A 14,372-nucleotide genomic window follows, 5' to 3' on the forward strand; every position below is an offset into this window, starting at 1 on the left:
AGGACACGCTGGAGATATTATTTCTCTCAGCTGTCCAGGAGAACGCCTTGGTGTTCCCCGGACAAGCTGAAAGAGGTGGCTGGGGAGAGGGAGGTCTGGGCTTCTTTGCTTAAGTTGCTGCACCCACAACCCAACTCTGGATAGGCGGAAGAAGATAGATGGATGGATAGTGTAGATACAACATAACCTACGCTTACCATATATGCCCTGGATTTAAGCTTCTCTTTAACTAATATCACTATCAGTTAATGCAGTACTGCAATTAGTTAAAAAAAAAAAAAAGAAGAGAAAAACCCCCAGACCTTTATCCTGTTACTTTTTCTCTGTTTTTCTTTTTTTCTTTCCACCTCAGAGGGCCAAATCCTTCTAGTTGTAATCGACTTGCAAACAATTACAGTTTGCATGAACATGACCTCCAGCTTTGACACGAAATCAATAAACCAGTAAGTTAAGTTGTCAGACTTTTAACATATTTATTTAAATATTGTACTTTGTCCTGTATTATTAATACTGATATATCACATACACAAAAAATATAGATTCATTACTAGGGCTCGGTATTGTCACAGATTTCTATAATTGATTCAATTCCGATTCACAAGGTCCTGATTCAATCTGATTCAATTCAATTTTGACTCAGGCAGTCAGGAATATTATAATTATGATAATTTATCAGTACATATCCATATTTTTATATCTATGTAGGCTATAAAAACAAAGCTTGTGAGAATTTATCAGAGGTGTAAGCATCAGAGCAAATGCCTTTGTGTCAAAGTAACTGAGGATAAAACATGAAGGAGATTTTCCAGGCCTGGCTTTTTATAGTAGATAACCCCCTTAAAAAAGAAAACCATAAACTAACATATGAACCTTACCTGATACTGCTGAAGTGAAGCAGAGAAGTTAGAGAGTTTTTATTAGAGGCAAAGCTAAGCATTTTGCAGTTTGGCATAATTTCTAAAAGTTAAAATTTCTTCAGTACTGAACAGCAGAAATGAGGATTTCTTGTTAGAGGTCATTTTTGAAAAAGATAAACAGCGGCTGATAGCACTGTACACAACGGTATGCTGGTGTGTAATAAGCAAGTGAATAATGCAGAAAACAGAGATTTTTGATGGTAAACTGGTCTTGAAGTACACTGAAAGACAGAGCTGTGGAGAAAGCTGGATTTTATCCTGGTGGAAGCAAACCTGCCAAAGTAAGAGGGAATTCATAACAATGTTTTTCAAATGTGAAGCGTAGGTTTGACCTCTTTTGCTGCTGGTTCAGTGAATTTTGGTCAGAGAGTGACAAAACCTGCAGCTTCGCAATCTGTGAAATGTCAGCACCCGATGGCGTGTCTGTGTACGTGCCTCGACAATAGCGCTCTATGTTTACATCTTTTTGCGGAATCCGTTTACCTGCTCTTCATTTACTGTTTTAGCTGTTTCGCAGTTGTTGAAATAGTTTTGTGAGCTTTAATCTGAGATTCTGGCATTTCTGGAAAAATAGACTTATATTTAATGGATTTAATGAATAGATATCACTTTATTTAAACTAAAAGCGATTTGGATCGGGAAATCGATTTTTTAAGCCCACCCCTATTTATTAGCCTCTTGTGGCTGACCTTGGGGCCATAAGTGGCTGATTAATCTGCTTATGCCTACGGCTGGCACTGGTGGTATTTCAGTGTGAGAGTATGCTTTTTGTTTTCACATTCAGATATTCTGGCATTGCTGTACTTCTGCTGCACATTGCACATTTCATATACTGCAGGTTGTGCAGATTTACTGTAATTTAACTTACTGGCAGTATGACATTGCTGAAAGTCCTGCAACAACAGCAGTATTGCCAAACAAACCATTTCTTGGAGTTAATTAAAATTTGAAAAATGACATGATAATCAACAGCTTTTCACAAAACAAGTATTTAAGAGGATTTTTTTGGAAATTTATTCAGTTTTTTATTAGTTTTACAGATCATTTGATTAAGAAAGCTCAAAGCTAAAATACAGACTAGACTAAAGTAATAAACGGTATATCAAATAACACAATGACAAATAAATTTAAATAATTTCATTATTACAGAAAAAGAACATCATGAAAAGTTCATTTTAAATTAAATAAAGAAGGTATAAAAAAAATCCGTTGTTGCGACAGGCAGACATCACAGCACGCCCCTGTCAAACGCAACAAAAAGATACAAACACCGTTTCCGTCATTATTTTCTTAGAAATGTGTGATTTTTCAAAATAAGCTATCAGCCTAGCACCAGCTACATATGCTCACAGTCAATTTAAAAACTTGAAAAAGGGACATTAGTGCCCCTTGTGAGGAAATGTCTGTGAAGGTTCTCAGTCATCCAGGTCATCGTAGTCAAAGAAGTTTGCAAAGAAAAGCGTCTGGACTTCTTTAAGTTGCTTGAAGACGTTTCACCTCTCATCCGAGAAGCTTCTTCAGTTCTAAGGTCAAATGGCCGAGAGTCCCAGATTTAAACCCAGTGGGAGTATTCCCCCAAAGAGGGACAAAGGACCCCCTGGTGATCCTCTAATCACATGAGCCAAGGTGTGAAAGCGGGTGTGGGACCTAATCAGCCAGGGTTTCGGGTGAGCTCATTGTGAAACCTGGCCCCACCTTGTCATGTGAATTCCTCAGGTCAGATGGCCCAGGATTTGAGTGGGCATTAAGGCGTCTGGGGAGGGAACTCAAAACTGGATTATAGATGGCAGACAGTTGGTGTCGTAAACCACCGCCTCTGTTCAAAGATGGTCGCTCACAGTGGACATAGATGGCTTCTTTCACTCCTCTTTCAAACCATCTGTCCTCTCTGTCCAAAATGTGAACATTGGCATCCTCGAAAGAGTGACCTTTATCCTTAAGATGCAGATGGACTGCTGAGTCTTGTCCTGTGGAGGTGGCTCTTCTATGTTGTGCCATACGCTTGTGAAGTGGCTGTTTGGTCTCTCCAATGTAGAGGTCTGGGCATTCCTCGCTGCACTGTACAGCATACACCACAGTGTTAAGTCTGTGTTTTGGAGTTTTGTCTTTCGGGTGAACCAGTTTCTGTCTGAGTGTGTTGCTGGGTCTGAAGTACACTGGGATGTCGTGCTTGGAGAAAACTCTCCTGAGTTTCTCTGATACACCGGCTACATAGGGGATGACAACGTTGTTGCGTCTGTCTTTCTTATCCTCCCTCGCTGGTGTCTGATCTTCTTTTCTGTGCCTCTTTGCTGACTTTATGAATGCCCAGTTAGGATAACCACATGTTTTGAGTGCTTCCTTTACATGTGTGTGTTCCTTCTTTTTTCCCTCAGGCTTAGAGGGAACATGTTCTGCCCGGTGGTGTAGGGTCCTAATTACTCCAAGTTTGTGTTCCAGAGGGTGATGGGAGTCAAAGAGGAGGTACTGGTCCGTGTGTGTGGGCTTCCGGTAAACTTCGATGTTGAGGTTGCCATTCTCTTCAATGTGCACAGCGCAGTCCAGGAAAGGCAAACAGTTATCCTTTGTGTCTTCCCTGGTGAACTTGATGTTTTTATCCACAGCGTTAATGTGCGCAGTGAAGGATTCCACTTCTTGTGTCTTGATTTTGACCCAGGTGTCATCTACATATCTGTACCAGTGGCTGGGTACTCTTCCTTTGAAAGAGCCAAGAGCCTTCCTTTCCACTTCCTCCATGTAAAGGTTGGCTACAATCGGTGACACGGGGGAGCCCATGGCACAGCCATGTTTTTGTCTGTAGAAGCCTTCGTTGTATTTGAAGTATGTTGTGGTAAGGCAGAGGTCTAACAGTGTGCAGATCTGATCGGGTGTGAAGTTGGTCCTGTCTTCCAAGGAGCTGTCTTCTTGTAGTCGTTTTCTGACAGTCTCCACTGCTTCCGTGGTGGGTATGCAAGTGAAGAGAGAGACTACATCAAAGGACACCATGGTTTCATCTGGATCCAGGGTAAGTTTCTGGACCTTGTCGGTGAAGTCGGTGGAGTTCTTGATGTGGTGTGGGGTGTTCCCCACGAGAGGTGCAAGGATGGTAGCAAGGTGTTTCGCAATGTTATAAGTGGCTGAGTTTATGCTACTGACTATGGGTCTGAGTGGGACATCTTCCTTTTGGATTTTAGGAAGTCCATAAATGCAGGGTATGGCATCCCCTGGATAAAGGCGGTGATATGTAATGCGGTCAATGATTTTGTCCTTTTCAAGGTCTTGAAGGCAAGCTATAACTTTCTTTTTGTAGCTGCTTGTGGGGTCTCGCTTTAAAGCTTCGTAGGTGTTGTTGTCACTGAGGAGAGTAGTGATCTTTGTGTGGTAATCTGTTGTGTTTAGGACCACGGTGCACCTTCCCTTATCCGCTGGTAATATAGTGATGTTGTGGTCTTTGCTCAGGGAAGCGACGGCCTTCTTTTCTTGTAATGTAAGGTTAGACGGAGGGACTTTTGCACTGGAGAGGTTGGCTGAGACTTTCATCCTGATTTGCTCTGCTTCTGTCTGTGATAATTTATTAATCCGTATGGCGGTTTCTGTGGCTGTGATGAGGTCCACTATGGGCAACTGTTGCGGAGAAATGGCGAAATTGAGTCCTTTGGCTAAAACCCTCTTTTCAGGTTCAGTGAGATTCCGGTCTGACAAGTTCTTTACCCATTTCTCCCGACTGTCTTCAGGTGTGTTTTCGTCTCTGAGTTGTGTGGGTTCAGACTGAGGAGTGTGGGTTTTTGAAAGCAAGGTGTGAAATTTCCTGCGTTGTCTTTCTTTTCCTTGAGAGTGTTGGGCCCTCTGAGCCTTGTCCACAAACTTGTAAACCTCTTCTAGGATTGGAGAGGGTAGAAGAGTTTCCAGTTCCTGCAGAGTCTGGCTGATCTTGATCTGGAGGGCATCTATAGTGAAATGGACCTGTCTTATCCTTTCACTTAAAAGGTGATTTTGTGCTCTCTGTAGAATCAAGTCTGCTCTGTGTCCCCTGACAGTGGATCCAAGGCGCAAGCTCTTAGGAACAACTCTGCTTTGTCTGCATCTTAGGTTGAAACGAAGGTGGTTCCTATAATCCGCCAGTTTCCTTGGTTCCCTTTCATACTCCCGTACCAGTTGAAGGGTGTTCCTCCCAAAATGTACGGCAATATGTCTGTGAAGGTTCTCAGTCATCCAGGTCATCGTAGTCAAAGGAGTTTGCAAAGAAAAGCGTCTGGACTTCTTTAAGTTGCTTGAAGACGTTTCACCTCTCATCCGAGAAGCTTCTTCAGTTCTAAGGTCAAATGGCCGAGAGTCCCAGATTTAAACCCAGTGGGAGTATCCCCCCAAAGAGGGACAAAGGACCCCCTGGTGATCCTCTAATCACATGAGCCAAGGTGTGAAAGCGGGTGTGGGACCTAATCAGCCAGGGTTTCGGGTGAGCTCATTGTGAAACCTGGCCCCACCTTGTCATGTGAATTCCTCAGGTCAGATGGCCCAGGATTTGAGTGGGCATTAAGGCGTCTGGGGAGGGAACTCAAAACTGGATTATAGATGGCAGACAGTTGGTGTCGTAAACCACCGCCTCTGTTCAAAGATGGTCGCTCACAGTGGACATAGATGGCCTCTTTCACTCCTCTTTCAAACCATCTGTCCTCTCTGTCCAAAATGTGAACATTGGCATCCTCGAAAGAGTGACCTTTGTCCTTAAGATGCAGATGGACTGCTGAGTCTTGTCCTGTGGAGGTGGCTCTTCTTGTCTGTGGAGGTAGCCAAAGGACTCAATTTCGCCATTTCTCCGCAACAGTTGCCCATAGTGGACCTGATCACAGCCACAGAAACCGCCATACGGATTAATAAATTACCACAGACAGAAGCAGAGCAAATCAGGATGAAAGTCTCAGCCACCCTCTCCAGTGCAAAAGTCCCTCCGTCTAACCTTACATTACAAGAAAAGAAGGCCGTCGCTTCCCTGAGCAAAGACCACAACATCACTATATTACCTGCGGATAAGGGAAGGTGCACCATGGTCCTAAACACAACAGATTACCACACAAAGATCACTACTCTCCTCAGTGACAACAACACCTACGAAGCTTTAAAGCGAGACCCCACAAGCAGCTACAAAAAGAAAGTTATAGCTTGCCTTCAAGACCTTGAAAAGGACAAAATCATTGACCGCATTACATATCACCGCCTTTATCCAGGGGATGCCATACCCTGCATTTATGGACTTCCTAAAATCCACAAGGAAGGGGTCCCACTCAGACCCATTGTCAGCAGCATAAACTCAGCCACTTATAACATTGCGAAACACCTTGCTACCATCCTTGCACCTCTCGTGGGGAACACCCCACACCACATCAAGAACTCCACCGACTTCACCGACAAGGTCCAGAAACTTACCCTGGATCCAGATGAAACCATGGTGTCCTTTGATGTAGTCTCTCTCTTCACTTGCATACCCACCACGGAAGCAGTGGAGACTGTCAGAAAACGACTACAAGAAGACAGCTCCTTGGAAGACAGGACCAACTTCACACCCGATCAGATCTGCACACTGTTAGACCTCTGCCTTACCACAACATACTTCAAATACAACGAAGGCTTCTACAGACAAAAACATGGCTGTGCCATGGGCTCCCCCGTGTCACCTATTGTAGCCAACCTTTACATGGAGGAAGTGGAAAGGAAGGCTCTTGGCTCTTTCAAAGGAAGAGTACCCAGCCACTGGTACAGATATGTAGATGACACCTGGGTCAAAATCAAGACACAAGAAGTGGAATCCTTCACTGCGCACATTAACGCTGTGGATAAAAACATCAAGTTCACCAGGGAAGACACAAAGGATAACTGTTTGCCTTTCCTGGACTGCGCCGTGCACATTGAAGAGAATGGCAACCTCAACATCGAAGTTTACCGGAAGCCCACACACACGGACCAGTACCTCCTCTTTGACTCCCATCACCCTCTGGAACACAAACTTGGAGTAATTAGGACCCTACACCACCGGGCAGAACATGTTCCCTCTAAGCCTGAGGGAAAAAAGAAGGAACACACACATGTAAAGGAAGCACTCAAAACATGTGGTTATCCTAACTGGGCGTTCATAAAGTCAGCAAAGAGGCACAGAAAAGAAGATCAGACACCAGCGAGGGAGGATAAGAAAGACAGACGCAACAACGTTGTCATCCCCTATGTAGCCGGTGTATCAGAGAAACTCAGGAGAGTTTTCTCCAAGCACGACATCCCAGTGTACTTCAGACCCAGCAACACACTCAGACAGAAACTGGTTCACCCGAAAGACAAAACTCCAAAACACAGACTTAACAACGTGGTGTATGCTGTACAGTGCAGCGAGGAATGCCCAGACCTCTACATTGGAGAGACCAAACAGCCACTTCACAAGCGCATGGCACAACATAGAAGAGCCACCTCCACAGGACAAGACTCAGCAGTCCATCTGCATCTTAAGGATAAAGGTCACTCTTTCGAGGATGCCAATGTTCACATTTTGGACAGAGAGGACAGATGGTTTGAAAGAGGAGTGAAAGAGGCCATCTATGTCCACTGTGAGCGACCATCTTTGAACAGAGGCGGTGGTTTACGACACCAACTGTCTGCCATCTATAATCCAGTTTTGAGTTCCCTCCCCAGACGCCTTAATGCCCACTCAAATCCTGGGCCATCTGACCTGAGGAATTCACATGACAAGGTGGGGCCAGGTTTCACAATGAGCTCACCCGAAACCCTGGCTGATTAGGTCCCACACCCGCTTTCACACCTTGGCTTATGTGATTAGAGGATCACCAGGGGGTCCTTTGTCCCTCTTTGGGGGGATACTCCCACTGGGTTTAAATCTGGGACTCTCGGCCATTTGACCTTAGAACTGAAGAAGCTTCTCTGATGAGAGGTGAAACGTCTTCAAGCAACTTAAAGAAGTCCAGACGCTTTTCTTTGCAAACTCCTTTGACCTTGTGAGGAAATGTATCACCTAAATGTCTGAGCCTCAAGTTAAATTTGGAACATCTGGTATCTGGGCACCCAGATAAAGATAATGCTTTGGCTTTTAGGAGCTGTCACCGTGCAGTTTAACATTATAGTAACAGTAATTCCAAAAGTCCTGCCTTCGTTGCAGTAGGCTACTTGACAATCTGCGTGAATTTGGCTTTTGGGCCAGGTACAATAATATCCATGCTTGGATAAGTTTTGGTCAGCTGGTCACATCAACTCCAAAGCTCTTCTCATCGCTCTGGTTTCTGGTGAGCATCATGTAAAAATCCTGCACCTTACACTGTGTTATTTGTAACAATCTGCCAGTTCTGTGTGTTCTATATTCTATATTCTATATTGCATTTTGTCTGAACTGAATTTTCTGTGTTGAGCTAAATTCTAATCAGAACTGACTGTTAGATACCATCTTTTAAAAACGTCTTCATTTAAATACATTTTATTGTATCATAGTCCTGCAAACTACTAAACCGATTTTTGCAAGGGATGAAATTACACATCTATCTGAGGTCGGACTGTTTGATATATGTCATAGTGATTTATGTCATATATGTCATCGTTATATGTCATAGTAAACTATCTTTGCAAAATCAACCTCAGATCACCCAGTTAAGTTAACATTAGGTATTAAAAGAAAATAAAACATTTAATACAACGGTAGGCAGTGTGGGAATACTATTGAGAATATTATAAATTCATTTGAATACTAATACTAACATTCAGAAGGGCTCTGGAGTGCGACCAATTTTTCAATGGTGCGACTAACTGTTCGAGTAGCAAAAAAACAGTCTCTGCAACTCTGAAAATCTCTGGCTGTGTCCCAATCCAGCGACCGCACGCTTCGGAGTACGCACAGTTCGCGTACTACGTACGGCGCGTACTAGGAAGTACGAGAAGTGCGGAAGTGAGAGGCTTGTGAAATGGGACGGTCTGGCCGTCGTCGCGCTGCTCAGGTTGCCTAGCAACCATGATACTAACTGCGAGAAACGTTTTATACAGCTCTGTTTGACAGAAATGAAGGAGAAAAAATGTTTTTTTTGTTCATTCATTTTTTTTATGACATCACTTTGATTAGTTGAGTATCTGAGGCTGAGACCACAGGACTGTAAAAACATGATTGTTGGGCTTCATTTCTGTACTGAACAGTCATTTTAAGATTAGTTAGTAAATAACAATTGGCTTATGTTGTTCATGAGACTAAAGTCATCTCACTTTGGTAATGTAAATATAATATGGCCAATATTAAAGTTATTGTCAGATTATTATGATATATTACAGCAGTGAGCTTGAACTCTGGAAATATAAATAACTGCAACTTGAATCTTTGACACAATCACCTTAAATCTTCACTCAAAGACAAGTATCTTTGACAGTGTATATGTAAGATGTATTATATATAAGAGACAAATATTGTTTGTTTAATATGTTGGCATTACTAAATTTGGCTCAGTGCTTACATATATGTGTAAAAAGGAAATTTACGAGCTGTGATAACTGTGTCTGATAGACTGAAGAGTAGACTAATATATTAAATATTCCTTTTTTGGGTGAGAAAATCAGACCATGTCATAACTGCTTTAAGTCATACAGAATAGATATCAGAGCCTTAAACAGGCTGACTTCTGCTAAATGGGTCAAACTGGGCAGAAAGTATACAAACACATAACATCCTTATAGAATATGATGTAACATTATAGATCATCTTACCTCAAAATATATAAAGCATATAAACAATTACAGCAATATGATACAACAAACACAGTACAACAAATCCAAAATACTCAAAGCTTCATAGAACTGAAACAAACATTTATTTTCAGCTCCATTCTGCTGCTGATACATACTTTAGGTTTCTGAATATTAAACTTGTTGCTGCCTTTCATAGTGTTTAACTTGAAGGCCCTGAGTACTTTCTCCCACACTGAAAACACTGGAATTATTTGAACATTACCTAATAAGACTGATTCAGGACAGACAATTAGTTATTTTAACCTTTTCTAGCAGTCCTTCACAAACAAGGAACAGTCTGTCTATTCTCTCCATCTGTCAGCTGCTGCTGGCTCTTCCTCCTCCTCTTCCTCACACACTGCTGAGTTTGTCCTGGTGGATCATCAGGGGTGCAAAGCCTCACAGATGATGTTCAGCAGTGGGTCCCTCAGTCTGTCCTCACTCTGGACACTTGCAGTTGTCACACATGGAAATCAAATGTGTGATAAGCTGCAGGATTCAAACACAAGTGTAACTTATAAATACATGTTCATACTTTTATTCCACAATCAGAGAGAGTGCAGGACAGACAGACAGGTGACAGTCTCAGGTGTATACACTGATACAAAACAGCACAAGAGAAGTAGGATTTAGTGTTTGTGTTATTACGAGTGCTAAACAAGAAGAGTTCCCAGATGGTACAGTGGACACATGTGTGACTCCTGTGATTAAAGCATCTTTCTTTCAGCTTAACGAGTGAACCGTCAGCTCGTTCAAACACACGTTAAAGTCCGTTTGGCTCGACACCACCGAACAGAGGCAGCAATATAACATAGCTAACATTAACAGTGCAGTGAATCCTGCTTGTGCCGTGATATTCAGGACTGCAAACCGAGCAGCATTCACTGACTTTCAGCTTGTTGTGTTTGTGGATATATGACTGACTTTAATTATCCATAAAATCATCACATTCTCTGTAGGATTAAGGTCAACTATTGAACGTCGTATATTTTACAGTAAAGGCTTTAAAACCAAGTTAGTACAAACATCACTAATGTCACAGAACTTTGCCGACATGTGGCCAACAGTAATGTTTTAATGTTCTTCATTATTCAACATTTGCACATAAATAAGTGACATAATATTCAGTACTTACTTTTGAAAGTTTACTCTTCGGCCACTCCGCTTCAGCCGTCTGCCGTATTTTTCGGCAAAATTATCCACACCCATATATCCACAATTGTGGGATATAGGGCTTTGGAGTTGACGTCACGCCGCAGTGCATTGTGGGATCGTGGAGCCATGTCAGAAGGCCACAAATCAAAACAAACACACTATGTTGGAAGCAGGACTGCCAGAACCACGCTTAAAATCAACGCAAAAGACAAAGGGCTGTATCGCGACCGACTGCGCCCAGACGCCAAGAAACGGTACATGGAAAAAATAGCGTGCATCGGTAATGTGGACCCGTATGAAAAAAGGCAGTGGAGCGGAAACCCAGACAGCCTACCGCCGTTGTCCTATCCCGATACCGTCGCGTACCTTGTCTGTGGAGTCAGCGCATACACGGCGAATCATTTTCGGAATTATAAATTCCTGGAGGCGCACATCTAATTCACAAACGGTTGGGTACAAGATTTGGCCGTTTTTAAGCCTCCATGTTGTGAGTACGTTGACCATATGACCAAGATACAGCCAGAGGTTGCCAGCTGTGCGTTGCCATGTAAATAGTTTGCATTTCATGTGTATGTACTTGCTAAGTACATGTCAACAGATCTTGAATAAAAAAAATAAACATACTTTTCTTTTCTGTTTCATATTTCATATGCTGGTTTGCCTGCAATAATGCCAAATAATACGCTACTCCGTCAACATGACGTGGTTCTGCAGCATCACACATTAGGACATTTTATCTAATTATCTATGACCTCAGCGCATTCAAAATAACACTAAAAGCCTATTAAGAGAGATATGAATTTATTTAGAACTCACCGGAAAGAAAATGCCGCGAGCAAACCAACAAAAAATTGGGGATGGCAGAGAACTCGATATCCGCTTGTCTGACCGCTGCAATCCAAGCCTGACGTCTTCATTTAGTAATATCGGATACATGAGATCCCTCCCGTTGCCTCCAGGAGGGGAAACGATGAAAAGAGAGCCAATTTTCCAGCTTCTTGCCTTCCTTATCGTGTGATCTAACGTTGCAACACAGCATGTACAAACCATAGCTGACGCTTCCGTGTGCTTTCCTTGGCCTACTGTCATGGCAGGAGGGGGCGTGGCCCCGCTCCCGTCCAAAACACATTTCTAGCGTTAACTGAACTTCCAAAACAGAGCTACCTAGATCACTTAAATTACATAATTGAAAGCATATGTGTATTGTTTGTGTATTTATACACAAGCACTCATATATATTCAAATAATTAAAAAAAATATGTTCATTTACCTGTTACTACCACACACCAAATCCGGTCATTGGTACTTCCTGGCTTGTGTAGCCACTAGGTAACAAAAGCTCAACACTGCCCCTAGCATCCTGGAGCACTTCTGTTGTGTTTTGTATGTGTTTGGGAGTTTGTACGTGCTATGGAGTTTTTACGTGTTTTGGTGTTTTTATGTGTTTTGGAGTTTGTACGTTTTTTGCCTCTAGGGGCCACCGTAAATATACTTTTATTTATTCACTCCACATAAAATGTAATAAATAAATCATATAATACAAAAACCATCTATTTACATTTCAACTTTTAACTATTTAAATTTTCAGCTTTTTCCTTTTAAACAAATTTAAAGTGAAACAACACAAAACACTGCAAACCACAACACAATTAAATATAAATTAAAATATGAAAACAAAAAGAAGATGGACATTCTCTGTCATTTGGACCTGCATGAATAAACTTTCTGAATCCTTTATCATCCGCAACTGAAAATAGTTGTGTTGCTTTCTCTTTCTCGGCTTTCTCACCCGACGGCCCGTACACGGACACGCCGTTGGGGCTGAAAGCCGACAGCTCACTGATTCTGAGGCGTCGGGTCCGCGCTATTTACGTCTTTTTTGCGCTATTTACGTCTTTTTTGCGCTAGATTCTGAGCTGCAGGTTTTGTGTCTCTCCAACCAAAATTCACTGAACCAGCAGCAAAAGAAGATCCAAATTATGCTTCACATTTGATAAACATCGTCATGAATTCGCTCTTACTTTTGCTGTTTTGCTTCCACCACGATAAAATCACACTTCATGCACAGCGCTCTCTCTCTCTCTCTCTCTCTCTCTCTCCCTGTGTGTGTGTACTTCAAGAACAGTTTCCCATCTCAAATTTCTGTTTTCGGCATTATTCATTCGCTTATGAAAATTCATAGCCAGTGTCAGAGCACTGGCTATGAATTTCAGACAGATCAGGCCTTAACTTAACAAAAAAGTTATCAATAGTTATTTTCAATAGAATCAATAGCCAGTGCTCTGACACAGAGCCATCAATCTTTGAACGCTGAAAAAGCACAGTGTATCCAGAAAACACATTATATGTCGTGGTAAATGCGCTACCCAAGTGTCCCCTCTCCCCACTGCCTTTCAGCAGCAGGTAGCAGCAAACAGGTTGTCAGAGGAGGCCGATGTGATGATTAAGTTTGGCAATATTTTAGACAATGTTAAAGAGTGGCAAAGCACTTTAAGCACAAGCACAAGATTGTTAGTTAATCATTTACAAATCAATATTGTCTGTATGGACAGCAATTTACCCCCCCCCCCCCCCACAAAAAAAAGTGCACATGTAAAACTGCAGTGTTAAGCGATGTGGTTGAAAAATTTGGGTGCGCCTAACTTTTGTGCTGGTGCGCCTAAGAAAAAGTTAGGCACACCAGTGCAACCGTGGCAAAAAGTTAGTCTAGAGCCCTGTTCAGTAAAGGACAGGTCTTTGGAATTTCAGCGGGACCCTTTCACCCAGGGCACTTGAACCACACTGCTATCAAGCTGTCTTGTTTTTAAACAGGAAAATCTAAGCATAGATTTTTGTTAGCAAACATAAGCAATCTGAGTGTAAACAGCAAGGGTTAAGCTGCAGTACAGAAAATCTCTGCATGTATCGGGATATATGCAATTGCAAATGTGCAGTTTTAAGCAAGGGCTTAGGAACTATATGAGAAAGATGTCGTTTGAGGGGGAGCATTGCAGAATGTGAATGCAACCATACTTCTTGTAGATATATCTCCATATTTAGGAAATTCTATAGACCTGTATATTTGACACAGTAGTAGTAGTAGTCCCACAGTAGGCCATTGTGGGTTCAAGTATTTTATTCACTTACAGTGCACTGTATGCAAATTATGAAGAATTTACTCAAAACTGACCTGGCTTTCATTTCACTCATGTACTTTGAGCATTTTTATCTAATGAATTTTTTTTGAATTTGAGCTCTGTGATGGATAGATTCTTAGTAACTGCGGTCTGCTGTGTGCCTCCTGTCCTTTCATATACATGTTTAAAGGCTTGCAAATGAAGTACAATCTTGGTGTATATGTGTCTGTGCAGGATGATAGCCACATACCACAAAGAAAATTTCATAGGCATGGCATTTAGACTATGTTTGATGTTGCTTACTTTAATTTAGCTTGAATTTATGACTCCTGTGTGATGCGCGCGCGCGCGCGCACACACACACACACACACACACACACACACACACACACACACACACACACACAGCGTCTGAGCTGCCTTGGTCTTACCACTGTTGCTTCCGTAC

Source organism: Pelmatolapia mariae, linkage group LG8 (genome assembly GCF_036321145.2).
Source record: "Pelmatolapia mariae isolate MD_Pm_ZW linkage group LG8, Pm_UMD_F_2, whole genome shotgun sequence".
Lineage (NCBI taxonomy): Eukaryota > Metazoa > Chordata > Actinopteri > Cichliformes > Cichlidae > Pelmatolapia > Pelmatolapia mariae.